The sequence below is a fragment of the Phyllostomus hastatus genome, unplaced genomic scaffold (genome assembly GCF_019186645.2).
Source record: "Phyllostomus hastatus isolate PE091 unplaced genomic scaffold, TTU_PhHast_1.1 phas_scaffold_501, whole genome shotgun sequence".
Classification (NCBI taxonomy): domain Eukaryota; kingdom Metazoa; phylum Chordata; class Mammalia; order Chiroptera; family Phyllostomidae; genus Phyllostomus; species Phyllostomus hastatus.
The window spans coordinates 51,793,652-51,809,648 of record NW_025334033.1 but is presented as its reverse complement, the minus strand read 5'-3'; the positions used below and the strand labels follow the sequence as shown (position 1 = coordinate 51,809,648).

Sequence of the window (15,997 nt, the reverse complement as noted above, 5' to 3'; positions counted from 1 at the left end):
TCTTTACTTAGGCTTCTTGGTGAAGGAACAGAGCTGGGTGGTTCTTTGTAGTAAAACAGCTCTCTACATTCCCTTTTTGAAAACTGAGGGGGATAAGATAGGCAAATGTTGATCTCTACTTGAATGGGTTAATTTCTCTTTGTGCCCCCCTTTTAGTTTTTACTCTGAGTTCAGAAGAGCAAACATTTCTAGGCATTATTCTCCCCACGTGAGATTTTATCTGACTTGCATTAAGTTCCCATTACACAGAATACCAAGCCGCTTCTAGCATGTTTCTCTCTGGCAGCTCAAGTCCTGGGACGGTGTAGCCTCCTGAGCACGTAAGACGCGAATCGCTCACCTCACTAAAACCAGGCCCAGAGCTGTTCAAAGAGCGCATTATGTCTTCTGTGCAGCCACATGATACTGTTAAAGGCTCAGGGTTGAGGTCAGGGTGAGGGTAGCTGTTTCTGTTTTGGCAAAAGCAAGCTTCCAGAAGGCCTCTCTCTCACATTGTGCGGAGTTCTTGGCCGTCTTCCACATACAATGCTTACCTGCCGGGACAAGACTGGAGGCTAAGCGAGAGGAACAGAGTGCAGCCTCTGGTACTGCGACCAGGCACTGGGCTGTGCCACATCCCTGACAGGGATGGGGCAGAACCCTGGAGATGCTACTGCTCCTACAGAGAAGGAACGATGACACAGACACTGGAGACAGGGCTTTGAGTTGCCAAAGACACTGGAAGTCCTCTGGCATACCACTCCATTTTTAAAATCAATTAAGAAACTCCTTCTCTTTTAGCAACTAGGAAAGAAGGCTCTATATTAGTTCAAATGGTCTACTGTACAGGATGTGAATACAGGTACTCATCTGGATAGAACAATTTAAGAGAAACTATAATTAACCAGTAAAAGAAACCACTGTGCTTCAGACTGTCCCTCAATCAACTGTAATTGCTAATATTTGAGCAGCAATGTAGATAATGAAAAACAGATATTTAAATACACTCATGGACTTCCGGTCAAGATGGCAGTATAGGCAGACACGGCTCACCTCTTTGCACAACCACATCAAAATTACAACTACAATATGGAACAACATCACTCAGAACCAGCAGAAATTGAGTTCAATGGAAATCTGACAACTACAGAATTAAAGAAACCATACCCACCCAGACTGACAGGAGGGGTGCATATGTGGAATGCAATGGTCCCTCACCCACCTGTGGTGGATAAAAATTCAGGAGGGATATCTTGGGAGTGAGGGGCCCCAGCTCCACACCAGGCTGCCTAGCCCAGGGTTCCAGTGCCAGGAACGTAAGAACCCAAAACTTCTGGCTGCAAAACCCAGCAGGAATTGAGTCGATGGAAGAAACTGCTACAGTCCCAGGCAGTTCCTCTTAAAAGAACCCACACACAGATGCACACCCTCTGAGCTCCAGAACCGGGGCAGCAGCTTACAGGCACCAGTGGTACACAGGGAGAAACCAAAGTCTCTGGCATCAAGGCGAGCAGAGGCCATTGACCTTTTTCTAAACCCTCCCTCCACAGAGCCATCACGCTGGTGCCATATCTTCTGAGACTCCATCAGCCTGGCTAACACTGTTTGACCTATCTTGGCGATCTGCAGAGACTCTGCCCCACCGAATTTACAGGTCCACCCAAGCTGCTTTTCCATATGAATGGCTGGTCTTGGCTCAAGCTCCACTACTTCTTAAATCCTCTCAAACAAGCAAAACTGGCCTCAGTGAGCCCCAGGCCCTGCACTAGCAGCAGCCAGCCTAGATTCACAGTTTGGCTTCTCCTGGATATCCCCAAGCCTGGCACAAGTAGCAGCCTTCTCAAATTGCTTTATAGCTCAGACAGGGTGGCCCCAGGCAGAACACAGGTAGGACCTGCACCACCCAGGAAAACCCAGGACCAGCGCATCTAGTGGAGAGCTACAGACCATGTTAGAGCGCTACCACCCTTCCCCTGCACACCTGATCACGGGGGGCAGAGGCTGGTGGTAAGTGGTCACAGCCAATACTTGCAGCTGACTGGCCTGGGTAAATCCCTCCCATTGACCTGCCAACAGCAACCAAGGCTCAAGTACAAGAGGAGGGTATATACTCAGCCCACACAAAGGGCACACCTTGAGGACCCCGCTTGGGTGATGGGGGGCGGCTGTGCCACTGGACCCTACAGGACACCTACTACATTATGCTACACTACCAAGATACAGAGTCAAAGCAGCTCTACCTAATACATAGAAACAAACACAGGGAGGCTGCCAAAATGAGGAGCCAAAAAAAAAAAAAAAACCAAAACCAAAACAAAACAAACAAACAAACAAAAAAAAACACAGCCCAAATGAAAGAACAGATCAAGGCTCCAGAAAAAAAAAAAAACTAAATAAAATAGAAATAAGTGGTCTATCAGATGCAGAGTTCAAAACACTGGCTATAAGGATGCTCAAAAAACTTAATGAGGACCTCAGAAGCATAAAAAGATCTAATCAGAAGTGAAGGATAAACTAATTAAAGAACAATTTATAGGAAACAACAGTAGAATGGATGAAGCCAAGAATCAAATCAATAATTTGGAACATAAGGAAGCAAAAAACAACCAATCAGAACAAGAAAAAAAAAAGAATAAAAAAAAGAAAACAAGGATAGTATAAGCAGCCTCTAGGACAACTTTAAGAGGTCCAACACTCGCATCATAGGGGTGTAAGAAGGAGAAGAGAAAGAGCAAGAATTTAGGAGGGATATCTTGGGAGTGAGGAGCCCCAGCCCCACACAATTCAAATAGATTACATTGGTAATCTATTTGAAAACAATAATGAAAGAAAACTTCCCTAATTTGGTGAAAGAAATAGACAAAGAAGTTCCAGGAAGCACAGACAGTCCCAAACAAGATGGACTCAAAGAGGACCACTTCAAGATACATTATAATTAAAATGCCAGAGGTTAAACATAAAGAGAAAATCTTAAAAGCAGCAAGAGAAAAGAAATTCATTACCTACAGGGAGTCCCCATAAGACTATCAGCAGATTTCTCAAAACTTTGTAGACTAGAAGGGACTGGCAGGAAATATTCAAAGTCATGAAAAGCAGGGACCTACAGCCAAGATTACTCTACCCAGCAAAGCTATCATTTAGAATGGAAGGGCAGGTAAAGAGTCCCCCAGTCAAGAAAAAAGTAATAGAGTCCATCACCACCAAACCATTATCATTTGGAACATTAAAGGGACTTATTTAACAAAAGGAAGATCAAAACTATGAACAATAAAGTGGCAAAGAATACAAATCTATCAACAACTGAATCTAAAAAACAAACTAAGCAAACAAGAACAACAGAGACAGAATCATGGATACAGAGAGCATTTTGATGGGTGCCAGATGGGAGGGGCATGTGGAGGAATGGGTAAGAGGTGAGAGGATTAAGATGTACAAATAGGTAGTTACAGAATAGCCATTGGGATGTGAAGTACAGCACAGGAAGTGGAGTAGCCAAAGAACTTATACACATGACCCATGGATCTGAACAATGGTGTGGGGATTGCCTGAGGGAGTGGGGGCTGCTGGGTGGAGGGGGGGAGCAAAGGGGAAAAATCAGGTCAACTGTAATAGCATAATCAATAAAATATAATTAAATATATATATACACTCATGAGCCTCAGACTTGTTCATGTAATGCAACCAAAGAACCAACAGTAGTCTCTGAGTTTTATCAATAGTGCTGAGACACTTCCACTGAGTATATGTCAAATCCGTCAATTTTTTTCCTTCATGCTATGTGAGTTTATTATTAAGCTCAGAAAGGCCTTTTGAAATGCAAATAAAAATGCGATGTAATTTTTTAACCTATTGGGTTCACTCATTCATTTCCTCAACAAACATTTGTCAAGTGTCCGTTATGTGGCAGCACTGCACCAAGAGCTGGGCATCTGAGAACAAAGAAATGGAAACAAAGTTCTACCCTTATAGCATTTACATTCAACTGGGCCCAGGTAAGCTATAGACAAGATGAAGTAAGTAAGAACAGTAAACTACATAATACTAGAGCAGCGATTTTTGATTGGTGTGCAAGTGGCAGGCACACTGGTGTGCTGCAAGAAATTTTTTTTTTCATCCTCACTCAAGGACATGCTTATGGATTTTAGAGAGAGGGGAAAGGAAGAGGAGAAAGAGAAGGAGAGAAACATCGATGTGAGAAAGAAATATTGACTGGCCACCTCTTGTGCACATCCTGACCCAAACCCAAAACTCAGGCATTTGCCCATGACCTTTCTGGTTATAGGACAATGCTCCAACCAACTGAGCCACCTCAGCCAGGGCTATAGGAGTTTTTAAAATGGGCAGTACCTGATGATTTAGTCAGGGGCACTGACCTCTTTTCCCTTAGACTGCCCAATAAAAAAATGACAACAGCCACCACCACCACAGCTGTCCAGTGTGAATGAATCAAGATTACACCTATTTTTTGTCAGATCAGCAAAAAGATAAAAGTAATATATTTTTTGGTGTGCACAGAATTGTACGGACTAGTTTACATGTGCCATGAGATGAAAACGGTTGAGAATCACCGCACTAGAAAAGGGCTGTGAAGGCACATGAAGCTGGAACAGGGACAGGGGAAGCGGGAGGGTGCGATGGGGGGCGTTTCCAACAGTGTCTTCAGGGAAGGTCCCCCTCGTGAGTCCTGCTTGTCACTTAAGAACAGTGTTGTGACAAAAACCATGTATCTCTATCTTTTCACATATGCTGGATCAGAATAGCTAGGTCAGAAGGCAGAGGCTGCCTCTGTTTTAAGTCCTTTTCTGTATCTGTTCTCAAATGTCCTCCTGTGAAGGCTGAACAGGTCACACTTCTATCGGTATGTCTGAGAGGATACTTTCCTCATCCTTCCCTGGTTATTGTGAGGAAATAACATGTGGCCCATGAAAGGGTGGTTCATAATGTGATGCTGATGCTGGCTTTTTAAAATGTTTTTAAGACATATATGCCTTTGGACAAACATGCTAACAATCAACACATATTCTTTTAATCATTTCATCATACTGTTTATTCTTTCTACTCTTCTCACACCTCTCTCTAGAAATGGTGAACAAATTAAATTGTACATATTTTTTGATTGTCTACATAAGTAAATAGTACTAAAAAGGTAGCTAATACTTTATGAGCCTTTAACTTCTCATAAAACACCTTCTTTACTATATTTTAAGTAACTTTCACTTCTGGCACAGGGCAGTAGTTAACTAAAACTCCCAAGTTAAATTATAATGCCATGTATATTTACATTACAAGTAATACAAATAGAAGAGATATTTGCACACATGTTTACTGAAGTTTGTTCACAATAGCTAAGATGTAGAAGCAATCCAAATGTCCACAGACAGATGAATTGATAAAGAAAATATATGTACCTACAATAACAGACTATTATTCAGCCTTAGAAAAAATACTGTCATATGCAACAAAATGGATGAAACTTCAGGACATTATGCTAAATAAAATAAGCCAATCACAAAAAGACATATATTGCATGATTCTATTTATATGGGCGGACCCAAAAATAAACCCAGAATTTATTTATAAAAAATTGTCTATTTATTCTGACATGTGTAAACTTCAGTCACCTTCAAAGTACTCTCCATTTGATGCAGTATGCCTATCAAGACATCTTTTCCACTGCTCAAAACAGTTTTGAACTCATCAATTTGGATGCCTTATGTTTCACCTCTTCCACATTGGCAAAACATTCCCTTTTGAGGACTTTTGTTTTTAAACTGGGGAAACAAAAAAAATGTCACTCATTGTGAGACTTGGTGAATAGAGAGGATGGGGCATGGGGGTCATGATGTTTTTGGTCAAAAATAGTAAAAAAATGCTAAACACTCAGTGTGGTGTGGGCAGGTGCGCTCGTAAATCCCCCATCATGAAATGGGCAAATGTGTTGAAAGAGTCTTCAAAAAAGTTCACTGAAGCCCAGCGCAGCCTCTCACAACACCACCAGCTGGTGCTGATGCAGATGGGTTCCCAGAACACTCACCTAATGGGGAATCCCTGTACCACACGGGGCCTGCCCTCCAGAACGTAATTCCATTTTTGTTTTTGGTCCCTCCTCGTACAAGGTATCTAAAGTAGTCAAACTAGAAACACCAAGTGGAACGGTGGTTGTCAGAGGTTGAGGGAGTGGGCTGTGGGAAGCTGTTCAATGAGCAGTTTCAGTCATACAAGATGAGTAAGTTACACTGATCTGGTGTACAACAATGTGCATGGAGTCAACGACACTGTGCTGTACACTTAATAATTAAGAGGGTGAGCTTATGCTATGTGTTTTTATCATAATGAAACAAAAAGTAATACGTAACAGTAAGACCAATGGACTTCCGTTGAGTTTTTGCCGTAGCAAGCTGGGATCCGCACCCACGGAGGAGTCTGACCTCAGAAACCCGCTGCGCTGCCCTGCCTTCCTGACTCGTGCCATGCCGGCTCCCTCTACTCCCTCTACACCAAATCCGTTGAAATCAAGTCCTCCTTCCAAAGCAAACCTCCGGCAGACCCAGCACTGTGTCCGGTTTTCATCAGATGCATTTAGAAGACAGAGATTTCACTTCCTTTACTCCAGGAAGAAAAGGCTGACAAATTTGTAAGCAAATCATTATCACTTATTTTAAAGGTTAAAGAAAGTAAGTATTATGTATGTATTATGTATATAAAAGTAACCTCAAAGATCAGCAATGACCCCGGGTTGAGAGTTCAATTAGTAAAAAGATAATTTATAGCCTCATTTTCAATTTTCTGTTCAGGTAAACCGTTTATCTAACAGCAGTTTTAGGGAGTTACTCATACATCAGGGTCCTCGTTCGCCTGAAACACGTCTGTATCTGCATCTCCTGATCAGTAAAACGGAATGGACGAGGCGGTCCCTCAGTCCCCGCACGACTTTAAATTCAGAGTTTATACATATTTAATTTGCCTCTGTCTTCAAGTGTATACTTTGGGTGTTTTGCCCTAGAATCTCTCGTGGCTGACCTACTGTGCACCTTGCACAGACCTTGCTGTCATGTGTCCATTCCGCGTTTTCCTGTGGCTGCACCTGTCTCGGATGGGCTTCTCCATGTTTAGAGATGACGTCTTTCCTCCTCTCACAAAGCTACTGCGGTTGAGTCCCTCATATGCCCCCAGACAAACAGAAACAAACCACAGGTCACAGGGTGAGAGAGGAAACAAAACTTGACATCAGGCAGCTGTAGCAAAACCACCCTTTAAGAATATCCAACAAATGAACAAGATTGGTCCCAAGTAGATGATAGGTGAACGTCTGCCTTTTAATATCCCCAGAAGCGGGACAGTTCTGAATTTTGGTTCATTATGCCGAGCCGTTCTTTTGTATTTGCGTATAGAGTGTATAGCAGCAGAAGCAGCAGCAGCAGCAGCGGCGGCGGCAGCAATAACATTGGAATGCCTTATGTGCTGGGTGATAAATTTGTAAAACAACAAGAAGCACATGAAGAGCCACTTCTACCAGGGGGAGGGTAGTAGGGTGAAAAGGAGCTTTGGAAGCCCTCTGACCTGGTCTGAAAAGTATCCCTGCAATTAGCTAGCTCTGCAACTTTGCATAGGTTACTTCCACTGTGACCATCAGTTTCCTCATCACTGGAATGAAGACAATACAGCAGCTAGCACCCTATACACCCATTTCCCTGCCCTCGCCTTCCTCCCTCTCCTATTCCAGAGGGACCCTACTCTAGCAGCAGCTCAGAAAACAAGCTGGTAGAAACCAGGGGACTTCTATTACTATCAGTAATGAATCAGCATAATGAACTGATGTCTGTGTTGTAATAATGCATTAAGAATTAGATTTATAAGGTACCAAAAAAGCAAGCATAATATTAATCACGCAAAGGTGTCAGCTGTGGTATTCACATTCGTAGACACCTGCCATAATTTCTAGTAGTCTTCTCAAAAACACCTATCATAGAAATGAAATTAAAATAGTACGAACAGTGAAAATAACAGGGTTGAAAGGCCAAACAGTGTAATACACACATGATGTATTATAGATTGTACACTTGAAACCCATGTAAATTTATTAAGCAATGTCTCCCCAATAAATTTAATAGAATTTTTAAAAAGGCCAAAGTGATCATTGAAGATATAATTCCTGTTTTTAATAACAACCCACATAAGTGCTCTGAATCCCCAAACTTGTGGAATGTATTTCCAGGATATTACTGAGTAACAGTAGCACAAGGGAGAGTAAAGTATAGACATTCCTGAGTTTTAAGGCCAGGAACACCTTCTTAAGACCTTTCTTTAAGGATCTGTGGTAACTGGGATAATGCCTAGACCTGAGTTTACAGCTATTGAAGTAAATCTCTTCTTTTGTGACAGTACCTATATATAGTAGCAGACTAGTTAAGGTACGTGGGAAAAACTTTTCAAATGCAGTTTTGTAGGTGTCAGTAAGGACTTGTTGAGTGTACTTATTGTGTAATGATACATATAGCTATTTACTGAGTGCTTTAATACACTATCAGGGAGGTAGCACGTAGCATACAGCCACCAGCTTGGATGCTGGGCTGACACACCTGGGTTCAAATCCCATCTCTTCTGTTCACTACTTCTGTGACTCTGATACAGCTACATAAATGATGCACTGTTTTTTCATCTATAAAAAGGGCTAATAAGAGAGCAGTTGTGAGGATTCCATATGATAATACAAATAAAACTCTAGTTCAGCACTTCGCATGTAGTAACATCCTGAGGATTATAACCCTCCCGATAACCCACAGGCATACACTATCATCTTCATGTCCCAGAGGAGCACACTGAAGTTCGAAGAAGTCTGAATAACCTGTCCCAGGTCACGGAACGGACAGGGCTAAGATTCAAAGTAAGGATTACCTGACTCCAAAGCTTGCCCAGCATGACTATTTCAACAACTGAATGAACAATAGTGTTACATGTGAAATAGTATTATTTCACATATTTTCCATGTGTTTGAATGAGGTAAGAAAAAAAAGTTTGATTTGGCAAAATCTACTAAATCAAATGGTTTTAGGAAAATTAATCATCATTAATTCTAGGAGTGTCATCATCATTATCACTGTCATCATCATGATTTAGAAACAAAGCGTTGTGTGAGTTCCAGATAAAGGTCAGAAGGAAAAACAGAACAAAAACCCAAACCAAACCAAACCAAACCGAAAAAACAAAGCAGCAGCAGGTTACGACACTCAGGTCAACCTGCCCCGGGACCTCAAGCCACCGGCCCAAGTTCTTCCCCTTGCACGCCCGGGTCCGACCTTCTTCTCCGTACTCCATTAGAAGAACACAGAAAGGCTCCCCGGCTCCCCCCCTCCCCTGCACAGCCAGCCTGTTCGCTTGCTCTCTCTGTGCCATGCCGAGGAGCCTGCTGCATGTCATTGCTGCCCGCCTGGAAAAGCCGGGTGCCTGCTGAATTTCTCCTTCTTCCCCCTCCCCCACAAAGCAAACACACAGTGGCTGAAGGCTTAGAGAAAGAGTATTCATTCCACCAGGGGGGCAGAATTTTTCTAGACACATGCAATGAACTTTTAGGAGCAGAATAACAAGACTTGGCTGGGCTTATATGGGAATCCTTTCCACACCTGTGAGGTGGCGCATGTGCATGCCTATATAGACCATTAGCAAAAGCTCATTACGTGGGGCACTCAAGATGTTACTAGCATGATGAAAGACCCCTGGATGTGCACACGGAGCTGCCCCGCACCGCGCTCCCCTGCTTGTCGTAGGAACACTAGTCTCTGCGGGCCCTCAGTGAGTCTGGGTCAGTCTGGTGGAACTGGGCCTGGCGTGGAGAGGGAAGGTAAAGAACAGGTGGAGCGGAAGGATGAGAAGAACTGAGGATGCACATTTTTCTCCTGCCTTGAGTTCCCTTACTAGGTTGAAGGTAAGTCTACTAAACACTGAAGGGCTTTGGGAACCACTGAAAAATTAAAATCCCCCTTTCCACCTTGCTTGTTCAAGTTCAGCAGTTCTGCCTTGGCCCTCAAAATGTCCTTAATTTTTCTGCTTTTTTGACTTTTTTTTTTTTCCAGTCTGGATGAGGCAGAGAAGAGAGTGGGAGGGAGGGAGCCGGGGGGGGGGGGGCTGGGAGCAGAGGTTTAACAAAGGATCACTTTAACAGAAACTACTGAGTAATCGCTCTGTCCTGGGCCAAGAATAACATCAGCTCAATGTCGGCAATTAGAATCAGGTCTGGGGGGGGCCCAGAGCCAGTGAAGCCCTCCTCACAGACCCCCAGTATGGAGGGCCACTCATGCTGATGTCACCAGCAATCACTGGTGCCCAAGAAAGGCCCGCGACTCAGCTCAAAGAAAACTTTCTAACCTTCTTCAGGAGCGGGAAGCCAGCGTGAGAAAGAAGTGGGAAGCAATGAGGGAAACCAGCCCGGAGACACAGAGACGGACATAGCCACCATCCCTAGACTATCGAGATCCTGCAATTTCCCCAACCACCCCAAACCCAGTCTAAATGAATTCATATTTATAAAGCACCTGGAAGAGTGCTTGGACCACAGAAAGTGCTTATTAAGTGTTGGCTGCTATTTTTAAAACAAAGAGGGAGGAATCTGTCCTGTGACTTATCTCTTGTCCACTATGAAACTGAACCCTGGGAGCAGTGGTTGCTGAGCACAATGTACCCTGATAAAAAGAATGAGCAAGGAGATTTTCAAGTTTGGAAAACTTATTTATAAGGGACTATAGTAGACGGAGTGAGAAAGATGGAAACAAAGTTCCTATAAAAAATGATTGCCAAAATTTTATAAGGGCAACGTTAAGTTTTACCATATCCCGTCTCCCTTCCAAAGGACAAGAACAAATAACAAAGGAGACATTTCTCATCTCTTTTCCTTCTAGTTCAATGGTTCTCAAAGTGTGAGGCCCAGAAGAGCAGCCTTAATATTACCCAGAAACTTGGACACTGAAATAAGTGAGCCCCATCCCAAATACTGAATCACCAATGGGGTCAAGGAAGAGAGTGATGTTTTAACAGGCCCCCCACGGGGTTCTGTTGCTCAGAACCAGGGGTCTACAAATCGGGGCTTGAAGGCCACTGCAGCCCCCAGCCGGTCTCTGCAGAGAAAGTTTTACTGGAACACAGCCGCACTCGTTTACTCGCGTATTTCCCACGGCTGTTGCGCTCTCCCACGGCGGAGGTGTGCGCTCGCCACAGAGGCTGCGTCCGTGGCTGCAAAGTCTGCAGTGCCCCCCACATGGCCATTTACAGAGTTAGGTGTGCCCACCTCTGCTCTCACTTAGAACAATGTCTTTTTGTAAAATAGAATCTTTATTGTATATATTTTTTCTATTACCATTTAGTCCTCTTATACCCTCCTCCCCACGGCAATCACACCGCACTGTTGTCCTAACCTACCCACCCCCATTAGCTGTCATCTGCTCCCCATCTATGAGTCTGTGTCTGTTTTGCATGTTAGTTCAGTTTAGAACAATGTCTTAAAAACAAAACAAAACGGCTAGTTTGACCCATCAGCGTGCAAAAGCGCATAGTTTCAATTTTGTCTTTTGTTTATCAGGCTCTCTATCAAATGGACTGGATCACACCTATTTCTTTGCACCTCTGTCCTGGGAAACTTTGCCAGTGGCTCTGGGTGACTCTCCTCTCCCATGCCCATGTTAAAGGGCCAGCTTCAAGTAGGGGTTGATTCAGTGCATGACAATTTTCTAGATTTATGAGTGAAATGCTATACTGAGATGAAGACGAAAGCTTACCCCTCATGAACGGTTAGAGATGCCCATTTCCAAATTCATGTCCTTAATCAGAGTGTGCCTCCTTGAAATTAACACCGTCAAAAAGCTGGCTAGCTGTGTGCAAAAAGGAAGGAGAACTTCCCCTGCAAATCATGCAAGAAAGGCTGCAAGACAGTTCCCAGAACATTTTTTAGGAGATCACTATGAAAGGCACCATCCACATACATAATTAATATGCAGTAACTATAATATAATTACTATACTATACTATACTACAATATAATAAATATAAAGTCCTCCTTAATGTCCTACTCCGTAAACAGTTCTCTCTTGTAGAAGAATGCTAGATAAATTGGATTTCAACTCTATCCACTGCTCTTAAACAAGCAATTGACCAAATTGTTAGCTATATCAACGGCTACCTACACTTAAGTAAAATGAATCCAAAGCATAAGAAGTTCATCGGAAAAACAATCTCTTCTAAAAGTCAACCCAAGAACAGAAGTACAGGACATACTGAGGATGCAAACCACATTTCAATCAACAATTCCGTTGTAATTACAGCCTCCAGGTCTAGCACGGTCACAAGGTAAGCTAAAAACAGAGGCTTAAAACTCAGTAGGGCTTTGTTCCTTTTGTGAAGTGATTCTTGTCCCCTGAAATAAAGTGCCCTAAGTTACTAAATTTTCCTAATGTTAGAACACTTAGTATCAATTAGACTTCAGCCAAGATGGAGGCATAAGTAGATACACTTTGCCTCCTTGTACAACCAAAAGGACAACAGCAAATTTAAAAACAAAAAATAACCAGAACTACCCGAATATTGAACGGTATGGAGGTCTGACAACCAAGAAGAAACTGTTAAAGAAGAAACATTCGTCCAGACCAATAAGAGGGGCAGAGAGGGGCAACTAGGGCAGAGAGGACTCTCGACAAGGCAGCAGCTGTCAGAATGAGCATTCCCACATTTGCTTGTGGACAAACCAGGAGAAACAATGGGGAACAAGACAGACTGAACAACCCAGGGTTCTAGCCCAGGGAAATAAAGCCTCAAAACCTCTGACTGTAAAACCTGTGGGGACTGTGGCAGCACGAGAAACTCCCAGTCTCACTATAGAGTTCATTGGAGACACTCACGGGGTCCTAGAACGTATACAAACCCACCCGGGAATCAGCACCAGAAGGGCCCAGTTTGCTTGTGGATAGTGGGGTAGTGACTGCAAGCCCTCAAGAGCTGAGCAAGTGGCACTGTTTCCTCTCTGACCCCTCCTCCCTGCTCTGCTGCTGACATTCAGCAGAACAACACAGTGTCATGAGTTGCCCCGCCCTGGCGAATATCTAAGGCTCTGCCCCTTACAACACAGCTGTGTGGAAACAAAGAAATATGGCCCAAATGAAAGAACAGATCAAAGATCCAAAAATAGAACTAAGTGATGAAGAAATAGCCAACCTATCAGATTGCAGAGTTCAAAACACTGGTAATCAGGATGCTCACAGAAGTGGCTGAGTACAGTGGCAAAATAGAGGAAAAGTGAAGGCTATGCAAAGTAAAATAAAGGAAAATGTATAGGAACCAAGAGAAAGGGAAGGAAACTGGGACTCAAATCAATGATTTGGACTTGAAGGAAGAAATAAACATTCAACTGAAAAAGAATGAAGAAACAAGAATTCAAAAAAACGAGGAGAGGCTTAGGAACCTCTGGGACAACTTTAAATGTTCTAACATCTGAATTTTAGGGGTACCAGAAGGAGAAAAGGAAGAGCAAGAAATTGGAAACTTATTTGAAAAAATAATGAAGGAGAACTTCCCCAATCTGGCAAAGGACATAGACTTCCAGGAAGTCCAGTAAGCTCAGAGTCCAAAAGAGGTTGGACCCAAGGAAGTACATACCAAGGCACACCATAATTACATTACTCAAGATTTAAGATGAGGAGAGAATCTTAAAAGCAGCAAGAGAAAAGGAGACAGTTACCTGAAAAGGAGTTCCCATCAGACTGTCAGCTGATTTCTCAAAAGAAACCCTGTAGGCAAGAAGGGGCTGGAAAGAAGTATTCAAAATCATGAAAGTCAAGGACCTACATCTAAGATTACTCTATCCAGGAAAGCTATCATTTAGAATGGAAGGACAAATAAAGTGCTTCCCAGACAAGGTCAAGCTAAAGGAGTTCATCATCACCAAGCCCTTCTTATATGAAATATAAAGAGACTCACCTAAGAAAAAGAAAACTATAAAAAAATATGAACAGTAAAATGACAACAAACTCAGAACTAACAACTGAACCTAAAACAAAAACAAACAAACAAACAAAAAAACAAACTAAGCAAACAACTAGAACAGGAACAGAATCACAGAAATGGAGATCACACAGAGGGTTACCAGTGGGGAGAGGGAGAGGGGAGAATGGGGGAAAAGGTACAGGGAATAAGAAGCATAATCGGTAGTACAAAATAGACAGGGGGAGGTTAAAAATAGTATGGGAAATGGAGAAGCCAAAGAACTTATATGTACGACCCATGGACATGATCTAAGTGGGGGGAATGCTGGTGGGAGGGTGTGCGGGCAGAGGGGAATAAAGGGGAGAAAAAATGGGACAACTGCAATAGCATAATCGATAAAATATATTAAAAATAAAGATAAAACAACAACAAAAAAAGGACACTTAATACCTTTATTCTTTTTTATTGAATTTGTTGGGGTGGCATTGGCTAATATAATGATATGGGTTTTGGGGTGCAATTCTATAGTTATACCATGTGTATGTTGTATGGTGTGTTCCCCACCTGGAGTCCAGTCTCCTTCCATCGCCAGTTACCCCCCATACCCTTTACTATCTCCTCCCACCCCCTTTGCCCTGGGAATCACCACACCGCTGTCTGTGTCTAGGAGGGTTTTCCCCTTAATCCCTTCACCTTTTCACTCAAGAACATTTAATATCTTATTTTCTATTTTATTAGTTACAAACTCTTTAAGCTAACAGAATTTAGTTTCTTTAGCTCTCTCCCACAGTCCCAGAACTTCACCCTTCCTCATTCTTACCTAAATAAAACTGTGGATTAGCAAAACAGGGGGAAGAAATAAAATGATGCATAAACATACATAAAATTGTGATGAATGATTTTCTGTTCCCTCTCCAGGAGACATGAGACAACTCCCTTCTTGGGAGTTCTGACTCCTCCCCAAGACAGATATTCTGACAGATTCTAAAAAACATATTTTCCATATACTTCATAGTTCAGTGAAGCTAAACCAGTATAATCCTCAGTGGGAAAAAAATCCACACAAGAAGAGTAGTCCTCCAAATTTTCAAAGGAATGTGAGTTGCCGAAAGCTCATCAAAAGGCTGAGGAGGACTTAAAAATAAGCAGTTTCTAAAAGTGAAATGAACATCGGCAAAACTGTGTTCCCTTCTTCAAAACTTCAATGCCCTATAAACACCTCCTTTAAAAAAAAATCACCCACCATTCTCAAGGTATGGAAGCATTAAAAATGATAAAGAACCAACTGTCTAGATATGTTAGGCCCTAGATTATACTCCCATATTAGAAATAAGGCTACATATGATACCTCTACAATCTAGCACCTGATTTAGTTGGCATTCTCAAGTATTCTGAATGATGTCGGAGTTTAGAAATTTAAAGAGTTTTTAAAAATTCACAAGATTAAAAAAACTATCAAAGATGCACAATTATATCTACAATTGCAAAAATGTAAACCGGCTTCAATGCCTCTACTACCCATGAGGCTTTCTAAAGAAGAACATTTCTACCTGACAAAAGGCAGTGTGGCAATCAAAACGAGATGCTACATTCCGTATTTTCCAGATGAGAAGTCTGGATATTTCTCCAGTAAAAACGACCTAACAAACTACTTCACAAACGCCTGCATTTAGAACTTCTCAATTGCAAGGAATTAATATAATATACAGAGTACTCTGTCACAGATACAGATGACCAAGTGCTGAGTCGTACTGAAACAACAAATACGTCTGAACCTGGACAGCAGTTGAAAAGATAAGTAGGGAGCATAGTAGTAATTAGTTTATTCCAAAGAAAAAACTTTGGTAAATGCTGCCTTAGCCCTAGAATGAATATTAATTTTGCACAAACCAATGCACACTACATTTTTATAAGAAAAGAACAAATGACAGGAGACTAAGCTGACAGAAGACATTTCTTTACATAACTGAAAGTCAGAGAAGCTCACAGAATTGATACTGATTCTGCCCAGTAGAACATGGCAGAAGAGGGTAAGGGATTGTTGTGATAATCCTGA

At 42.3% G+C, this 15,997-nt stretch overlaps 1 protein-coding gene across 8 annotated transcripts in view; it reads right to left on the bottom strand.

Moving 5' to 3' along the window:
• The window catches only part of TTLL5 (tubulin tyrosine ligase like 5), a 252,183-nt gene that overhangs the window by 74,766 nt on the left and 161,420 nt on the right, over positions 1-15,997 (bottom strand). The gene's annotated exons all lie outside the window — the stretch shown is intronic.